The sequence below is a fragment of the Panthera onca genome, chromosome E1 (genome assembly GCF_046562875.1).
Source record: "Panthera onca isolate mPanOnc1 chromosome E1, mPanOnc1 haplotype 2, whole genome shotgun sequence".
Taxonomy (NCBI): domain Eukaryota; kingdom Metazoa; phylum Chordata; class Mammalia; order Carnivora; family Felidae; genus Panthera; species Panthera onca.
The window spans coordinates 46,951,204-46,970,450 of NC_138352.1; positions in this window are offsets into that span (position 1 = coordinate 46,951,204).

Consider the following 19,247-nt stretch of genomic DNA (forward strand, 5'->3'; position numbering starts at 1 on the left):
AGGGAGGTAACTGGGGTGGGAAAATGGGTAAACAAATGTGAAATGAATTTCCAGGAATAGAGACAAAGCTAAAAGCTACAGGCGAAAGGAAGAAAGGAGCTTGGCTAGCTTGTTCCAGTGCGACAGCCCCTTCCCCTCCAGGGTCTGGCTCCTGCTCTCCTGCCAGCCCCCTCCCCAGCTGGCTCCACGCTGGGGAAGGGGAGACGACTCTGGAGCCCAGTGGCTCATTCATCTCCTGATAAACTGTTTATCTGAGTTTTAACGAGGGCGCCTCTCTTCCAGTCTTGGAGACAGAAGCCTCCTCATGTTTAGCCTGCCCTGATGTGGGGGGCCTGGGGGCGGGGAGGAGGGGGCGCGACGCAGGCAGGCTGATCTTCAGCCCTTTCCTCGAAGGCACAAGCTGCCTCTGGGCTTTGCCCTCGGCCCTCGCCCTTCCCACTGCGTTTCCTCGGCTGGAGGCTGGGGCTAGGGTGGACCCAAGGTTTCCTCTGGAAAGGAAATTGTTTTTTACAGTTCTTCTGTTTCCAGCCACTGTCTTAAACACACACACACACACACACACACACACACACGCACACACACACACACACACACACTCTCTCTCTCTCGATAAATTTAAACAAAACTTGATTCTGACTTGTGGCCTTTAGCATGTGTGACCCAGTATTTCAAAAGGAAGCTGAATGGAACGCCATGGCTCCAGTATTGCTGGCGATGGCAAAGAATTCTCCAGAATGATGCAAGGGCTGTTCCATGAAAAGACAGCTGTCTCTAAGTTACTAGAAATTTAAACTCTAGATGCTTGAGGACTTGTTCTCACTTCCCACCATGGGCCCTTATGGATGCACACTTGTACAGATACTGACACATTTGTTGAGGGGCACACCCTCCCTGCCCCTCCCCCACAACAACAATACACTGAGGAATGGTAAACACAAGCACCCCCCTCCTCTCACGTACATGTACCACACACACACCCTCCTGCTCCTCCCTTTGCCACCTGGGCGGTAAAGGTTTCTGGAGACAGGCTTCCTTAGCCACCTGCCATGAGGCATCTGCACACAGCCCCCCTTCTCTCCCCAAACACACAAGCACCCATCTCAGCAACCTAGGCTCACATTTCCCCCACATCGTCTCATCCTGCTGCCTCAGATAGATGTTTACTGAGATAATATAGTCTAGGCTCCCTTATCCTCTCAAACACACACGATAACAAGGAGACAGGAGCTTGGTGGAGAAAAAAATAAGGTGAAAACAACCCTAGCCCATCTCAGGTGGCGTCGGTGACTTTCAGGTTCCAGCTCCTGCTGAATCCACCTAAGGCAATGTTATCACATCTCCATCTCTGAAATTTTTTCCTAGCCCTCATCTCTGTCTCCTCGCTGCCCAACTATCATGTGGCCTTGGAAATGACACACTGACCATCTCCTGTCATCCCTCAGTCTCACGCATCTATCTTTTCCCCACCCATGCAGCCCGATTCCAGACACTCTGTTTGCCAAAGAATACACGAACTCCCTTCTCTTGAGGAGTCCAATGACTATGGGGGAGAAGAGAAAAAAATAAGCCAAAGATTACAGTTTAGGACGTCAATCGCTACGATGAAGCACAGGAATGTTGGGGTAGGCTGGGGGCTGCCAAAAAGGCTCCCCAGGAAATTCAGTGTTCAAGTTGGGTTCTGAAAGACCAATAGGAGGTCACAGGCTGGAGGGCTGAGGAAGGGGCACTGGCTACATCACACTTTGGGCAACGGAGGGAGCAGGCCACATGGTCTGAATCCTGTAGCCAAGGTGGCAGTGCTGTGTTAGGGCTTGAGGTCTAGAGGCTGGAAGACCAGGGGCTTTGTATGGTGGGCCCTTGAGGGCCTTAAGCACTTTGAAATCTAATTCAAATTTAAACTTAGGTTTGGAAATACTTGAAAGAAACCTGGGGAACCATATTCGTATGGTGATTATAGGTCCTAAATATTTTAAGACAGCCCCTATTACAAACAAAAACAAAACTTGATTCTGATTGAAATTAGGCTGTTCATTCCCTAGAAGCTTTGCTTTTAATCTCTGCGTAGGGATTATTTTATGCGCCTGGAAAAATTCCTAAAAATATGTTTATAAGTGATTACTTACCCCGATTACCCCTAATGAGTAAGATAAAGGGGTGGGCTGAAGAGGGGAGAGAAAAATGGCTTCTTACTTTACATTACCTTTATGTAAATCTTAGAAGAAAAGGATATAGCACTCATTATTTTTGTCTTTAGACAAAACTCAATAAAAGATTAAAACCTGTGCATTCGGAGGAAATAACTTGCCCCTGAGTAACCATTAGGCTGGAAGTGGTACTTAAAATTTTTCATGTTGAAGAGAGTTTTGAAGGCCACCCTGTATCCTTAGGCAATATTTGTTTCAGGTTTAGTTAAATGGTTCAGCGCTCGCATAGGATTGTAAGGTGAGGGAGAAGCCCAGCTGAGGAACTTTTGCGTGTAGGGGAGTGTGTTGGGACGCACGACACCTGAAGCTCCAGTCTCAGGCATCTATGGAGAAACCAGATTGTTTTCAAAATGCTGTGATACCCACGTCAAAACCCACCACTGGGCTGAGAAAGAAAACAAAACTCAAATGCGTCAAAAACCAATCTCATGCTGGATCAAAACTCTGCAGTCTGGAATGAGCTTGGGGTGGGGGCTGGGTACTGGAAGTCACCCGACTGGAGGGTTTGGAGCATGGGGTCGCCAAACAAGTGCACCAAGGGCTTTCTTTCCCAGTTGCCAGTCTTAGAACCAAGAACACACGTTTAACATGCGCTGGGGATTTACTCCCTGCCTTACAAGCATTATCTTATCTACCTCATACAGGAGCTTCTGGAGAAGAGATAATTATCTCCCCATTTTATAGATAGGGAAATTGAGGTCCAGAGAGGGGAGGAAACTTCCCAAGGCCACATTCTTTGACTCCAGGATCATCTAAGAAGGCAGGGAGAGGCATTTTAGCTCAGAGCTGTGGAAGCAGGGGGCTTCCTAAAGGGACTGATCTTTGTTGGTCCATTACTGTTCTCTTGATCTGAATCCATATTTGACTGACTTCAGAGGTCACGGGCACCAGCAGGTTAGGGAGGTTTACTTTGGGTAGTGACTTTTGGCAACCTGGTCAAGTCTGGGCAAGGACTCATTTTATCTTCCCCTCCCCCATCCTGCCCGTGGTCCCACCCTCCATAATGAAGCATGACTGTAGTAAAACTAGGCTTTTGATCAAGCTTCTCCACATCACTTTCAAGACAAACAATGTCTCAGAAACCCCCAACTGCTTTTATTTTTCTTATATCTAAGGTTTCACCTTAGTGTCTTTACCCAGCTTCATTTAAAAAATGTCCTCAATTGAGGGGGAAAAAAATCATGGCATTTCATTATTGTAATTCACAAAGCATGCCTGCAGAAAATGAAAGAGGTTTCAAAAGTTAGATGAGCAACCACCTTAAACTTCTAGAAGGGGTTCCTTAACTTCCTCCGAACCCATCAAGCATCTCCAGTCTAACCATGATTTCCCAATCTTCCCTTTTGCATAGGAAACTAAGTTCATAAGTAAATGTACTAGTTAAAATACAAATGCAAGTAGATATAACAGGGATTAGTTCTTCATCAGCACGGGTGGTGGGTATAATCCTGTTTCGACACAGGATTTTTCTAAGGTAGGATTTTTAGGAAAAACTAGTTTTTATTAGTTTTATATGTATTTGCATACATATAAATTAAAAAGAGTTTTTTTTCCCCCACCCATGGTAGAGGGAGAGTATGGATAAGGTGAGAGAGCAGAGGCCCCTTGGTCCCCTCCCCACAAAACGACTCTGGTACATTACAGTTTCAGACAAGTGTTTCTTTCCACACACAAAGGCTTAACCATGTTAACTAGTTAACATAAAGCTTGATTAAACTCGCAAAGATAATCCCTAAAATGCTGGGAGAAGGGCCCTTGAAGTGCCTGGAGGTGGGGGGGGGGCGACGGGGGGGGGGTGCCGGTAATGAGGCAAGGTTGTGGCTCCAACCTCATTTCACTCCGCATTGTTTCAGAAGTGAATGATTGCAGTGGTTCAGCAAAATGCATTGAGAAAAATGCAAAGCTGCCTCCCTCACCTCCTTGAGGATTTGAGTCACCACAGATGAGCCTTTAAATGTAAGAAGAGGCATCGTAATTATCATGCCACGGGGGTAAGAAAATCCTGGCAGATCACATTTTACAGAACTCCGCTTTTCTTTCAAGGCTCTAGCTCTGGAGGATAGGCGGGTCCATTTGAGACTAAATGTTTATGGCTTAGGCCTCTTCAAGGCATGAACGTTGACTTCTGAGGTAGTCTTATTACCGGTGGGTGATTTCAATATGCTTCTAAATATTTTGACAGCCAGGCAAGCCTTGGGGCTCTTGTCCTCTCTTAAGAACTCCAGGGTCGTCGTTGGGTGTGGGGTGGGAGGGTTGGTGTGGTCTCTGACTTGTCCCTGATAGCAGCTTCTTCTTCAGCCCACAGCTAATGGGGTCCTAGGTGAAGCCCTCCTCCCTCACCTAAGTTTTCCTAAATTGGCCACTGAGTAACAGGGCTTGCAGATAGTCCTGGCCTGTCCAAGACAACAGAGCTTCTGCTGAAGCGCCCTGAAGTGCCTGTCTCATTTCTCCCCCAAATCGTAGTCTTCCTGAAGGAGAAACAGGCTAAAACAAACTTGTGTATAGAAGGGCAACGATTTACAATCGTTCAAAAACCTCTGAGGAGTCTCCTGGTTACTCTCAAGATGACGTTGTGATATTGGATGGCCTTTCCAATGCGACTCCCATCTCCCTTTCCCCATCACCTCCTTCCACTCTTGCCTCCTCACTTCATGTTTAGCTTGTGTGGAACTGCTTGGAGGTTCTCTACACATAGTCCGCTCTTCCTCACTGTGGGTGTTCTGTCTACTCACTCTCTCCCTTTTGCAAAGTCATTTGTAACTTTCTAGATTCTGCTTAAACATGGCCTCTTCCATTCTTGATTCCCTCTGGATGGAATTGCTTGCTGTGCCCCTCCCAAATCCTACCCATTCTTTTCCTTCCTCCTCCTACCTGATAGCCACATTGCGTTCAGGGCAGTTGTCTGTCTTGACGCTTAGACAGCGAACTCCTTAAGGGGTTCATCTCTACATTTCCAGTGTCTAGTCTTGTGTTTGTCTACAAGTGCTTGCATTACATACAGTGCCTAGTAGTGTATACAGTAGGTGACTAGTGAATGAAGGAATCCCTGAGCTTGTTTAATTGCTTTTGGGGACCATTCATGGATGCTCGTATTGGGTGGAGGGAGACCATGGTGGTAAAAATTATGCCCATCTCTTAACTGCTGCAGCAAATCCAGACAGTAATAGCTTATAATATTTGATCTTTTCTTCGAAATCAGATCTCTCGGAGGTATCTGGAAAGTAAAAATGCCAATTTGATCAAAGAGATGCTTTATAATTTAAGTGGTGCACACAAATGACTCGTCCATTCTGAGCTGGAGATGGCCTGGCTGTTGTGTACCAACACCCTCGGCAGCCTGAATCCTCACAAATTAGCAGCTCTGTACCCTGGAATCCACTGACATTGGGAGCAGAAGCAAGCCAGGGCAAGGGGTAGGGGTGGTGAAGAGTGGTTGGTTCTATCCCAGGAAGCTGCAGCTTGGGGTGGGGGTCGGTGAGTAGTTGAATGACCCCAGCTCATTCTGGGGAGCCACAGCTGCTGTGACGCATCAGGCTACGCCCCTGCCCTTGGAAAGGAAGACAGTGGAATCCCTACCCCCATCCCTGAGACCCCAGAACCCAGTCCTTTTTGGAACTATTTTCTCTCCCTTTCACCCTATGGCTCTTCTTGGAGAGGTGGATTCAGGAGCCTTTCCCAGAGGGCAGAAGGGCACCCTGCTTTGATGTATGATCCCTCTTTGCATCGTCAAAGAGCCTTGCACACCATCTGGCACACTCTGTTCACTCAGGGCAATTGGATCAAGGACTAGGTTCACTGTCAACGCTGACTAGGTGCCATTCCCTAACCCCCCTTTAGGTACTCTAAGCTGTCATTCCATGCTCGCAATTGTCCAGATATCCAAGTCAAAGGTGCCCCTCTGGGTATTCTGTTCTCAGCCTGAATGACACAGCCCAATGCAAGTGCTTCTCGACATCACTCGGGTTCTGTCCACCTGGCTCAAAGGGCAACGCTTTGAAGAAGAAATGGATTAAGGTATTGGATTACAGTTTCTGCAGCCAGGCTCAGGGCCTGAGCTGAATGTCCTCCCCAGAGTAGGGTGACTTGGCAGAATGGTTTAGGCCTCCCTCCCTCCTTCCTTACTTTCCTCGGGTCTCCATTGCCCTCTGGCCACAGTGGGGGTGGGTATATGGGGGACCGTCACCCCCCATGATTTAAATAAACATTTTGGCAAAGAGTAAATGGAGCCACATGTCTTCTCTTATGCTTCTGTGGATGTTCTTTCTGTCCTACCCTGTGGCAACATGAAGGTGTGGGCAAGAACAGCCAGTGGGTACTGTGCGTACCCACTCTACAAGTACTGACTGCAAGACAGAGGACAGCTGGGCACAGCCAACAGCTTAACAAGACAGTTGACGTTAACCACTTTCTTCTCTTCCTCGTTCTTACCAACGATTTCTTGCTAGCTGCCTGGTACAGTGAATTACACTTGTTAATTCATTTATCCCTCAAAACATCTCTGCTTCTAAGCAAGGACACTAAAACTCAGGGAGCTCAGGTGACTTGACCAAGGTCACCACAAATAGAAAGTGGCATGGCTATGGTTTAACTCTTTGCCTAACCCCAAAGCTTGTGGTCTATTCTTTATGACCCTTTTTGGTTTGATCTGGGATTTCGCTGCTGGTGTTCCTTATACAACTAACAAATAAAGAAGGTGGAGGTGGGAGTGGAGGGAGATACAAAAGGGGAACCCAGGGTGATCTACAAAATGTATAAATTATCAGTGGATGCAAATATATGTGGTAAAGCTTCTAATGAATGGGAATTATACACACTAACTGGGGGTTAGTGGTTACCTTTGGGGAAAGAGAGGGAGGGTAAAGTGCTTGGTGGATAGTTATTATATTTAGAACATTTCTTTTTTAAAATGTTTATTTCTTTTTAAAATATCAGTATAATTAACCTGCAGTGTTATATTAGTTTCAGGTGTACAATATAATGATTCAACAATTCTATACATTACTCAGTGCTCATCATGATGAGGGTACTCTTTTTTTTTTTAATGTTTATTTATTTTTGAGAGAGGGAGAGAGAGCACGAGCAGGGGAGGTGCAGACAGGGAGGGGCAGAGAGAGAGAGAGAGAGAGAGAGAGAGAGAGAGAGAGAGAGAAAATCCCAAGCAGGCTCTGTGCTGTCAGCATAAAGCCTGATGCAGGGCTCAAATTCGCAAACGGTGAGACAATGACCTGAGCCAAAATAAAGAGTCAGACACTTAACGACTGAACTACTGAGGCACTCATGAAGAGTGTACCCTCAGTCCTCTTCACTTATTTCACCCATCCCCCTACCCACCTCCTCTCTGGCAACCATTGATTTGTTCTCTATAGTTAAGGGTCTGTTTTATATTGGTTTCTTTTCTTTTCTTTTCTTTTCTTTTCTTTTCTTTTCTTTTCTTTCTTTCTTTAATTTTTAAATTTTCTTTCTTTCTTTCTTTCTTTCTTTCTTTCTTTCTTTCTAATATAATTTATTGTCAACTTGGCTAACATACAGTGTATATAGTGTGCTCTTGGTTTTGGGGGTAGATTCCCGTGATTCATTGCTTACATACAACACCCAGTGCTCATCCCAAGTGCCCTCCTTGATGCCTGTCACCCCTTTTCCCCTCTCCCCTGCCCCCCCCATCATCAACCCTCAGTTTATTCTCTGTATTTAAGAGTCTCTTATGGTTTGCCTCCCTCCCTCTCTGTTTATAACTATTTCCCCCCCTTCCCCCATGGTCTTCTAAAAATTTTGGTATCCTAAAGCGCAGCGAAATGTCATTCATATCCATTAGAATGATTGTTATCACAAAAAGTAGCAAGTGTTGGCGAGGATGTGGAAAAACTGGAACCCCTCTGTGCATTGCTGGTGGGAATGTAAAACGATGTAGCTACATAAAAAACAGGGTGGTAAAAAATTAAACACAGATCTACCGTATGATCCAACAATTTCACTAAGATCTGTACCTCAAAAAGCTGAAAGCAGGGACTTGAACAGGTATTTGTACACTTATGTTCACAGCAGCGTTATTCACAGTAGCCAAAGGTGGAAACGATTCAAGTGTTCGGCAGATGAATGGATAATGCAAAGTGTGGTAGATGTGTAGAATGGAATATTACTCTGCCTTAAAAAGGAAGGAAATCCGGACACATGCTACAATATGGATGAACCTCGAGGATGCCATGCTTAGTGAAATAAGCCAGTCGCAAAAGGGCAATTACTGTACGATTCCACTTATATGAGGCACTTAGAGTAATCAGATTCATACAATCAGGAAGTGGATTGTTGGCTTCCAAGAGCTGGGGGCTGGGGAATGGGGGTTAGTCTGGGAACATGGAAACGTGCTGGAGATGGGGTGGTGGTAATGTCAGCACAATGGAATGTACTTGATGTCACTGTACATTTACAAATGGCCAAAATGGGGATTTTCATATTATGTTTATTTTACCACAATAAAAAAAAAGTCTTTGGTGTCCAGCTTGGGCTTGTTTGGAAACAGTCTCCGTCGTGTGCGATCTTTCCTTGGCTTGGTCCCCAACAAAGGACATCAGGCTCAGATTGAAGTGCGAGGCCCCCTCCCCGGGTCACCGTCAGCAGGCCGCCTTCTTGACTCAGGTGGGCCAGCAGCTCGGTGCAAAGCACATTTCTCCATTCCTTCTTCTGTCGCTCAGCCAAGCACTGGACACTTTCAGGCCCAGAGGAAGTTCTTCCGAAAATAAAAGCAGTCGTTCAGGGGGCCGTATGGATTGAAAGACTCCCTTCCTGGTGGACTCCGAGGCCAGCTTGCCTGCAGCCAGCCCCCTGAGTATAGTAACCGCCCTGTCAGCCAAGGCAAATCTGCCCAACCTCAAAATCCCAAATTAGCACCTGGCCCTTCCATAGGGCAACTTTGGTTTAAAGTTTAAGTGAAACCTTGACGATCCTACTGACTTGAGGGGAGGCCTGGGGGTGCTCTCACAGGATGCTCTTTCTTCACAGGAATGTGCTGGTTGTACAGTGTGGTGTCTGCAGTCCATTTCTACAACTGCAATTAGGGCCCATCAATGGAGGTGTCAGCCACATTCAAAGTCCGAGGGGGCTCACCCATGAAATTCATAATGGGATAAAAGTTCCATTCCGGGACTGACAACTTCAAATGGAATTTGGTGCAATCTTTTATTTATTTACAGGGTTGTGGGAGTGGGGGTTGTGAAAATCCCATCTCACCCCTGCACGCCTCCCCCAGCGGGCCCCCCCCCCCCCCCCCCCGCCCCAGGCTTCCAGGGATAAAAATGAGGGTTGGGATTACATTTGGAGGGAAGCAAGGCTATATTTAAATATGCTTTGGAAAGTGTGGCTCCGTGTCTGAAGCAGTCCAGAGCGACAGCTTCATCCAGCCTGGCCTGGGACAGTCCAGGGAATCATTTAGAGATCTTGTGCTAATTGGTTCCAATTTATCAGTTCCAATTTCTCATGTGGCAGGGCCAGGTCTGAATGCTCGATGCTCTCTGAGGGAACAACGCTCTGGATTTACTCCAGGAGCCCAGGGAGCCTTCCACACTTTGCCTGGTTTCCACCGATGACCACGGCTGTGTAATTAATTCTCGAATGCCCCTTCTTTTTAACCCGAGCTTACCCAAGTCATTATTCCATTAGCTGCCTCTTGGTAGATCTTTCAGTAACTTCAGTTCATCTTATTTACACAAAAGCAGAGGCTTTTTGCGGTATTAAGTGAGCCTGGCGAGCCAGGGGAGGGGGTGGGGGGCGGATTTATTTGTAATTACAGTACGCTTCTCGCTCCCATCGCGTTCTGCCCATTCACAGGCTCCGGCCAGGGCTGGCGCCAAGGTCTCCAAGTTGCCCTGTGTTTATGTCATTGAGACGAGGACAATATTTCAGTGTGGAGCCAAGCCACAGGGATCCACTCTATAAAACCCTCACTAAAAATAGACGCTCCAACCCCTGCCCAGCCCCCTCCCCGCCTCCGCGACTCCCCCACTCCTGCCCCCAGAGCTGGGAGTACCCAGCTTCAATCCGCTGGGAGACAGGCGTGCCAAATCGGCAGATCCGATCCTCCTCGCAGCTCAGGGCGGGGGGGGGGGGGGGGGGGGGGGGGGGGGGGGGCTCCTTTCTTCCCCAGGAGTTGTAACGTGGAATAAAAGGCGTCAATTAGCAGCCTTTAGAGCTGACAGGGCAATTAAAGCTAAATTGTAAGACAGAGGGAGAGTTTAGAAGAAGAAGGGAAGGAGAGAGACATGGAGGGAGAGACAGAGACAGAGACAGAGAGAGAGAGAAGGAGACAGATTTCCAATGTATTTTTGGTGACAGCTGCATTTTTGAGGAGGGTCAGCCTCTCAAACTACAACTGGCTGTTTGGCTATATTTTCACTTGTGAAGTGATATTTTCAGTGAACACTGATACTCCCAGTGTATTACACTTTTCATGTCAGCTCTGAGCTGCTGGTGGGGGGCGGTGGTGGAATTAATAAAAAAAGCACAAAGCAAAGAGATCTTGTCTTTACAAACGCTCCCACCCTGCCAGAGTCTCAATGCACCCATTTCCTTGCAGGGTAAGTTAGGCGCAATATGAAATCGTGAGGATAGAAGCAGTGGATTGGTCGGTGATGTGGTCGTCGCACCTCGGCACACTTTCTGTTGTCAGCTTGCTTTCCTTGCCCAGGACCCCGAGGTTATAAAACTATTGGGAAATAGTCTTTTTTGGGTCTATTCCCAAGGGACCTTCCTTCACAGTCAGGCTTTGGTTTGGGATTTGGGAGGGCCTCAGACTGCCTTATGCAGATGGGAAGTCTCAACAAGGGGAGTATTGATTTTGATTCACTGTTGCAACACAGGAGTTCAGGGGAGTAGATTCAAGAACTGCGGTGCGTGGGGATGGGCACAAGAGAGGAGTACAGCTTAATCAGAGGAGAAGTCAGTCTAGGGAAGCACCTTCAGGCACCCTGCCCTCCGCTGGCCCCCAGTCCAAGGAGGAAACAGTGACTACAGTTCTAGTGAGGATGCTCTCAAAGTCACCCTTGCTTTGCTGAACCTCAATTTCAATCTTCCGTCCCGTAACTGTAATCCTTTTCCCTTTATCCTCCCTCACTCATTAAGAAGAGCTGCCATTTCTGCAACACCTACCCGGTTCCTGGCAGTGTGTGAAGGGCTTCCCATGTCCTGGGTGCAAGGTAGGTGCTATTATCGTGCCCAGATTAGGTAAGAGGAAACTGAGGCTGAGACAGATTGAGTCACTTGTTCAAGGTCACCCAGTGGGTTAAGTGGTGAAGCTCGGGGTGGAACCAGGTGGAAGTCTAACGAATATCCAAAATCTGAAGTCTAAAGACTTGCCGGTCTCAGTGATACTCAGTGATACCGTGAGGACAGAGTTCAACAGGCTCAGAATCAGCACTTTTTGAGCTGAAGGGATCTGAGAATATTTAGTAGAGGGTGTCTCAAACTAGGGTCCAGGGCTCCAGGCTTTCTGAGCCCCTGTTCTTAGGAGCATCATTGCATTTTATGTTTGAGACGATAGCTAAGCTCAAGCCCCACCATGTACAGCTGAGCAAGATGAGACACCAAAGAAGGTCACACAGTTATGGCCGATGAAGTCTGCCCAGGATTAGTTCTGCCAGCAAGTAGAATTATCTAGCGCTGGATTTGTAGGTTCACTTGTACAGCTTGATTGAAGCCCCTGAGGGAAAGGACTGATTCTAGGGCCTTTAATAGATAGTCCATGACTGAACGTGTAAAAGCAATTTACGAGTGGCTACAGGTAGGTAAACATCTGATATGTTAATTGCAGACCAATGTTACCTGTGCTCAGGAGTGTCCCTATTTGGTCACAGTTCCATCTACTAATCTCAGTCACTGAAATCAAGTAAAATCGCCCTTCTGTGTATATCCTGAGCTCTTCTCCATTCATTGCACATTCAGTCCTTTTTTATGGAGTGCCTAACATGGGCCAGACAGTGTTCCAGATTATAAACAAAACAGACGAATTCCTCGCTCTCCTCCCTACTAACCTGCTTCGTAAGATATTGCTGTACCATATTGCTATGCAATTGGGATTTGGTTTGGTGAGGTCTGGATGGCCAGAGGCCCAGTTGAGTTTTTCCAACTTGAAGGCAATTACTGCATCTAATGTTTTTGTCTGTTGGTTTGTTTTCTTATTTTCTTCTCTTATGCCTAAATGAATTTTTTAGCCTTACATTTTTTTTTTAATTTAAAAACCACAAGGTAATACATTGTAAGAAAATAAAATAGCGCAGAAGTATGAAGAGTGAAAACACGGGAGTCTCCTCGATCTGTTCCTCGAGTGGCCAGTGTGTTTGATGGTCTGATGGTGTGTGTTCTTCCCCCATCATGTGTATGCACAACAGTCATACAATGCATAGGATATACTCACGCATGCCGGTGGGGGTACTGGGCTGGAGCACTGCAGTCACTGGGCGGGACAGGCGCAACTGTGGGTTTGTAATCTGCACTGCTGCCATCTTTTATAGGCCTTTTAGGGTATCATAAAGACCAGAAGTTTCAAAATTGACTTTTAACAATGTTCAGGCAAGAAGGGTCCAGGGCACATCTCCCACTGTCCCTGAAATCACAGGCCTAGGACAGCCTCTACTCGAGATGCAAAGGAGGAGCCTCAACGGAGTTATTATTTTTATTTATTTACGTATTTATTTATTTATTTATGTGTTGTGTATGTATGTATGTATGTATGTATGTATTTTTAAAGATCATGAGATCGTGACCTGAACCGAAATCAAGAGTCAAACACTTAACTGAGCCACCTGAGCGTGCCTTCCCCCACCTTTTAAAAGAAGTGTTTGATCCTATTATTTAGGTTCCTTTGCAGCATGGATATGTTTATTTATTTAACAACATGGACGTACGTTCATGGCACTACAATCGGGTTTGCTCAGTCGTTTTTTTTAAATTTTTTTAAATGTTTATTTGCTTTTGAGAGACAGTAGGAGATAGAACGTAAGCAGGGGAGGGACAGAGAGAGAGGGAGACGCAGAATCTGAAGCAGGCTCCAGGCTCCGAGCTGTTAGCACAGAGGGTTAGCTCATTGGTTTTAATGGCTGCATACTTTTCCATGGCATGAGATAATCATGATTAGGGGAAAAAAATGTTTTACTAATGAGGAGAGTTTTGGGGTTTTTTTTTTTTTACCACTTTTTTTGCCCTCATAGAGCTGTAATGGAATAACTTTGATACGTGTCCTCTGCCTATTCACGTGACTATTTCTTTAAGGTAGATTCCTAGAAGTGAATTGTTGAATCCAAGGGCTTGTGCATTTATAATTTTGATACTGCCAGTTTCCCTTAAAGCATATACCAATTTGTACACCAAATACAAGAGTGCCTTTACCCACACATATTATAATGGGTGGTTTTGCTGTTCACGAAGGTAGTTGCAGGAGTTGACCAGCGGGACAGGGTCCGTGACAGATCTACCAGTGGTGTAGGAAAGTCAAACCAAGATGGTCCTAAGAGTGTGGCTTTTGTTAAGTCTCCCTTAAAACAACCACTCGCAGCAAAAGTGGATTCGAAGGAGGGATTAGAAGGCTGGCTCCTTGGGGCGCCTGGGTGGCGCAGTCGGTTAAGCGTCCGACTTCAGCCAGGTCACGATCTCGCGGTCCGTGAGTTCGAGCCCCGCGTCGGGCTCTGGGCTGATGGCTCGGAGCCTGGAGCCTGTTTCCGATTCTGTGTCTCCCTCTCTCTCTGCCCCTTCCCCGTTCATGCTCTGTCTCTCTCTGTCCCAAAAATAAATAAAAAACGTTGAAAAAAAAATTATAAAAAAAAAAAAAAAAAAAAAAAAAAAGAAGGCTGGCTCCCACCTGGTGTCACCTAGAGCAGGTCACTACCTGGAAATCCAAGAACCCTAGTTCCCTAATGTGCTGAGCAGGATCACATCCCATATTGTTCAGACCTCATAGGGTTGTTGTGAAGATAACATGCCCTCATGTAGTATGGGAAAGTGTTCTTTAGGGAGGACTTCGGTCTTGATGCAGATACAGAGAGCAATGTGGATAGTATTTAAGTCTGTGTGTGGAGATCAAAATGACAACAGAAAGAGCCCCTGGTGTCTGTGTCGGGAGAATGTCCTGGGTTGGGTTTCTAAACCATTTTTCTTCAAGCTTCAGAGAATGTGATGAGTAGTGAGGAGCTTCTGGGGCTGCTTACAACCCAACAGCATGAGTGCCTCTTTGACCTTGAGTTGGAGACCACATGTCAGCCCCCTACATTCTACTTTCTGATTTCATGACATGATACATGCTAATGCTTAGCACTGTGGTCCTGACTATGGGAAGTCCATAGTCAACGCTCCCAATGTTTCCTCCACCCTCTGCGTCTGAACCCTCCCACGGTTCACAGTTCATATTGATTCTCCTTCCCCTCCCCCACTTTTTTGGGCTGTGTGTGGCATAGGGGATAATCACGTATCATTATTGCAGGCAGACACAGCTGTGCCCTGATTTCTCCTTCTTCTTTTCTTTTAAGTTTATTTATTTATTTTTGGAGAGAGGGAGAAGGAGAGAGAATGCCAAGCAGGCTTTGCACTGTCAGCACAGAGCCTGACACGGGGCTTAAACGCATGAAGTGTGAGATCATGACCTGAGCTGAAATCCAGAGTCAGACGCCTAACCAACTGAGCCACCCAGGTGCCCCAACTGTGCTCTGATTTCAACTTTGCCACTTACTTTGTTGTATGATATGGGACAGAGTGCTTAACCTAGCTCAGCATTAGTTTCCCCACTTGTAGAATAGACCCAATACTAATTGTCTCAGAATTCTTGTGAGCTTTAGATGATGACGGTGCAGGGTGCTATTCCAGTGTTTATGGTCCAACACAACAAGGTGCTTACCATGGTCATCCTTCACATGATTCTACCTGAACTTTAATGACAGCAACAGCAAACATTTGGTGTGTTCCAGCTTACAACCCCCCATGACCACTTTAATTTTATTCTTATAAGATGTCATGAAACTATGTCTCAGAGAAGAGACAGATGTAGAAGAAATGTAGAAGCTACATTTCTGCACCAGGCTACAGCCTGAAGGCTAATTCTCTAAGTGCTTTCCTGACTTGGCTCCTGTTCCAGCTTCCCAGACCCACAGGCGTTTGTCAAGTTCTGAAGCAAATGGAACCCATCATCTGGGTTAGTATGAGAAGATCTATCCTCCTTGCTGACTCTAATCCTGTCGAGTTCCACCTGCATTCTTTCCTTAGAGCTCTAGAAGGACCAGGGAGCCAGAGTCCTTAAGTTAACAAGCCTTAAAGTAGTGAAGGCTGATCCCCAAGTGAGCCCATCTTGTTTGAAGTCTGTGGTGGGAGATGATCTCATGGGGGAGCAGGTCCCCAGGGAAGAGCAAAGTTAAAGAAAGCCAGACTAAGGATGACCTCTGGACACTGGCCTCTCCCTTCTGGCCTCCATCCATCACTGCTTCTCTCTCCTGGCGTCTCCAGTCTCCTGGGGGATGGCTGTCTCCTCCTTTCTTTTTTCTTTAGCATCAGGGAAGATGACTCAAACACTGCCTTAGGGCACCAAAGGCATCCACAAATTGGTCCCAATCCCAGCTAATGAGGAAGGCAAGAGAGGAGACTGGCAGGCTGTGTCCTGTGGCTTTGGGCTGTGAGAGGGGAGAAGGAGGCGGCCAGCTAGGCCCTCCTCTGACCCCACACAGCTCTGAGGCCCAAGGCCTCATGCCCTAGGCCTGTGGATGAGGCTTTTCTAAAATTTTATCTGTTCCAAGCCAGTAAATAAACAGATCTCTCTCCACCCTCTGTCCCTCAATTCCATACACACACTCTCCCACATTGGGTCAGGCAGAATGGAAGAGAGGTTAGGAACACATCCTTCAGAGCCCTGGAGATCTTAGTTTCCATCCCAGTTTGCCCGCATATGGCCGTGGGTCCCGGGATAAACCACGTGACCTCTTGAAGCTTCAATTTTCTCATCTGTGAAATGGACATACTGACACCTAGTTTGGAGGGCTGCGAAAAGAGGTGAGTTTAGACCTGTGACTTGCCTGGGACCTAATCCTTCAGGAAGCAGTGTCTTTTACTATTTCAAAAATCTCCTTCCCTTGATACCCCCTGACCAACACACACACATATGAGAACGGGCAATTCCAGCACTGACACAAATCTGACACTCACTTACTCCTTTTCTTTTAAAATTGATCCTTACATGATTTCTTGTAGTGAGGGGACCCTGCTCTCTGGGACTGCATTGCAACATTAGCTTCATTGATGAAATGCTCTGAAAATCCGCTCAGTCCATTCCCTCCAATGACACGGGGGTGAGGGTGGGGGAGGGTCAATTGTAGCCAAATAATGGCCAAGAGTGTTTCATGTCTTCTCAGCTACCTCTCTCCTTTCCCCTTTGCCACATAATCTCTTCTAATTTAAGGTGGTCTCTTCGGTTGATAAACTCAGCTGACTTCCTTTTTTTTTTTTTTTTTCACGCCCGGCTTGAAGTCGGAAATTATATTGGTAAGACTCGTGATGGTGGATGTTATTAATGTGCTTAATGGGCACTCAAGGCAGTTTAAAGATCTTAGCCTTTGCGCGGCGCCTTTATCCTACCCTGGGGGTAAATAATGGAGATGCTAACACAGTCTGTAAAGGGGAAAGAGCAGAGGTGGCCTGCCTGCTTCACAGGGGCAGGATGCTTTGATGGCCTGTCTGCAGGCAGGGTGATGAAATCAGCTTCCCTCGTTTTTATACCCCTTTGAAAAGGCCAATTCTCCCAACACAATGCACATTTCCAAGTCGTTTTTAATTTGGCATGAAAATGTCTCCTTCACCCCAGACTAGAGCCAGCAGAGTTAATGGAAAACACACATCTGGGCAGCTGTGCTCTCCCAAGTGAGAAGGTGAGCAAAGGGGGCAGGAGTGTGGTCAAGGATTAAAGATAGCAGCCCTCAACCCCCATCAACCAAAGGGATTTAACCCATCGCATGGGAATTGTCAGAAGCTGTTTTCAGAACTCTCTATGGCTCCCTCTTTTTCCTCACTGGAGGTGAGGTATGGGGTGGCGGGGTGTCAGTTAACCTTTTGGTGGTCCTTGGTTCCTGGTCCCAGGTATTGGGGGACATTCTCTTTCTGTTCTTTACTAAGTCCAAAGTAGTTCCTGGCTGATTCCTCTTCTGCTGCAGACATTTTCCATTCCTGACCTTCTGCATGAGTGCTGAGGATGAGATAACAGGGTAGGCTTTCTGCACACTCATGTCGAGCTTTCTGGGTTCCCCGTGGCTTGTTTTCGTTCCCTTCCTTGTCTAGATTCTTGGTGTCTGAATTCAAATTTAGAGTGAATTTGTATCTAAGACAAAGAGGCAGTGGCTCCGATAGACAAATGTATGTTAACAGTGCCTTGTCTGTGAATGCCTAGGGTCCCGGAGGAAGATTCCCCTACTTCAGCTCATCTCATCCTTACGTTGGCCTCAAGTTTGAGGCATACCTTTATCGGACTGCAGTTTACATATTATTCTTTTTAATTGCTCTTTCAGGCTGAGATGTGCAGTACGAGGAACACTGAGGTCTGTGAATTCATTGGGATTGTCTGCAAAGAATGTGTGTGATCATGGCTTTCATCAGATTCTCAAAGGGGTCTCAAAGGCTAAAATTAGGGTGATCATACATCCCAATTTGCTTGGGACCGTTCCAGTTTACACCAGTTGTCCTGGTGTAATTGTTAATAGCAACTCTTTTCACTCATAAAAATGTCTTGGTGTGGATAATAAATTACAGTTGATTCTCAGTACGTGCAGAGTCTGCCTTTGCAAATTTACCTGCTCACTAGTTTATTTGTGACTTCCAAATCAGCACTCCTGACACTTTTGTAGTCATTTGTAGACATACACAGAACAACAGAAGGTTGAGTCGTCTGTTGTGCAGGTGTTAGGTGATGTTGAACACGTCGATCCTTTGCCTTCTTGTTTCAGCTCCCATGCCTGTCCTTTCCATGGTCTATTTAGTGCCACACTTTGCATCTGTGCCTTTCCTTGGTGATTGCGCTGTTTAAAATGGTCCTCAAGTGTAGTGCTAAAGTGCTGTTTAGTGATCCTAAGCACCGAAGGCAGTGAAGTGACATATGGAAAAACTGCATGTGTTGGATAAGCTTTGTTCGGGTATGAGTTATAGTGCTGTTGGGCATGAGTGCAATCTTAATGAGTCAACAACATATACTAAATAAGATTTCTTTAAATAGAAACACACATAATCCAGGGTTATGGATTGATTGGCTAACAGAAGAGGCTCACAGGAACCTAATCCTCATTTCCTCTAAGAGCAGTGGTTCAGTCTTTGTTAATTCAGGTGTCTTTACAGACCACGACTACCATGAATAATGAGAATCAACTACATTTGGTCACGCTTGCTAAAATTCATTGTTTTATAAGAAGATAACCAGACTTGAAGTGAAGCAGATTTGGTTCCAAAGCTCTGCTCTGCTTCTTAACAACTATGACGCCTTAAGTCATCACTTCCCTTTGGCAGGCATTGGTTTTCTCTCAGTAGGATAAAAATGGTACACTTGGAGTGCCCTTCCCCTTTGCTTTGAGTTGAGGGAAGCAAGTTACTTGCTTGGAGAGGTTCTCTGTGGAAGTCAGCTCCAGATGACAGCTACAGATGCCTTCTTGTGTCTCAGACTGACCAATTTGTGGAGGACCCTTGTGGCAATAACTGGAGTGGGCCTTTCCTAGGGATGCTTTATTGAGGGGCAGTCATTGCTCACTACAATGGAATCCATCTCTTCTCCATCACTACCTCTTTCCATGGACCATTCACCAAGCTGGAGAGGTTCTCAGTCCCAAGGAGCCCAGCAAATAGAACTTCCATCCTGGGAACATCCTGGTCTGTTTGAAAGATACACTATAAAGCCAAGTGGGGAGCATCTGAATGAGTCAATAACAAACAGGAAGACCAGGGGCAGAACTATCATGTACTGAGTGTCCACAGAGAGTTGGGCACTGCACTGTGTACTTCAATAAATAATGCTAGCTCTCATGACAACTTTGCTGGCTAGATATTATT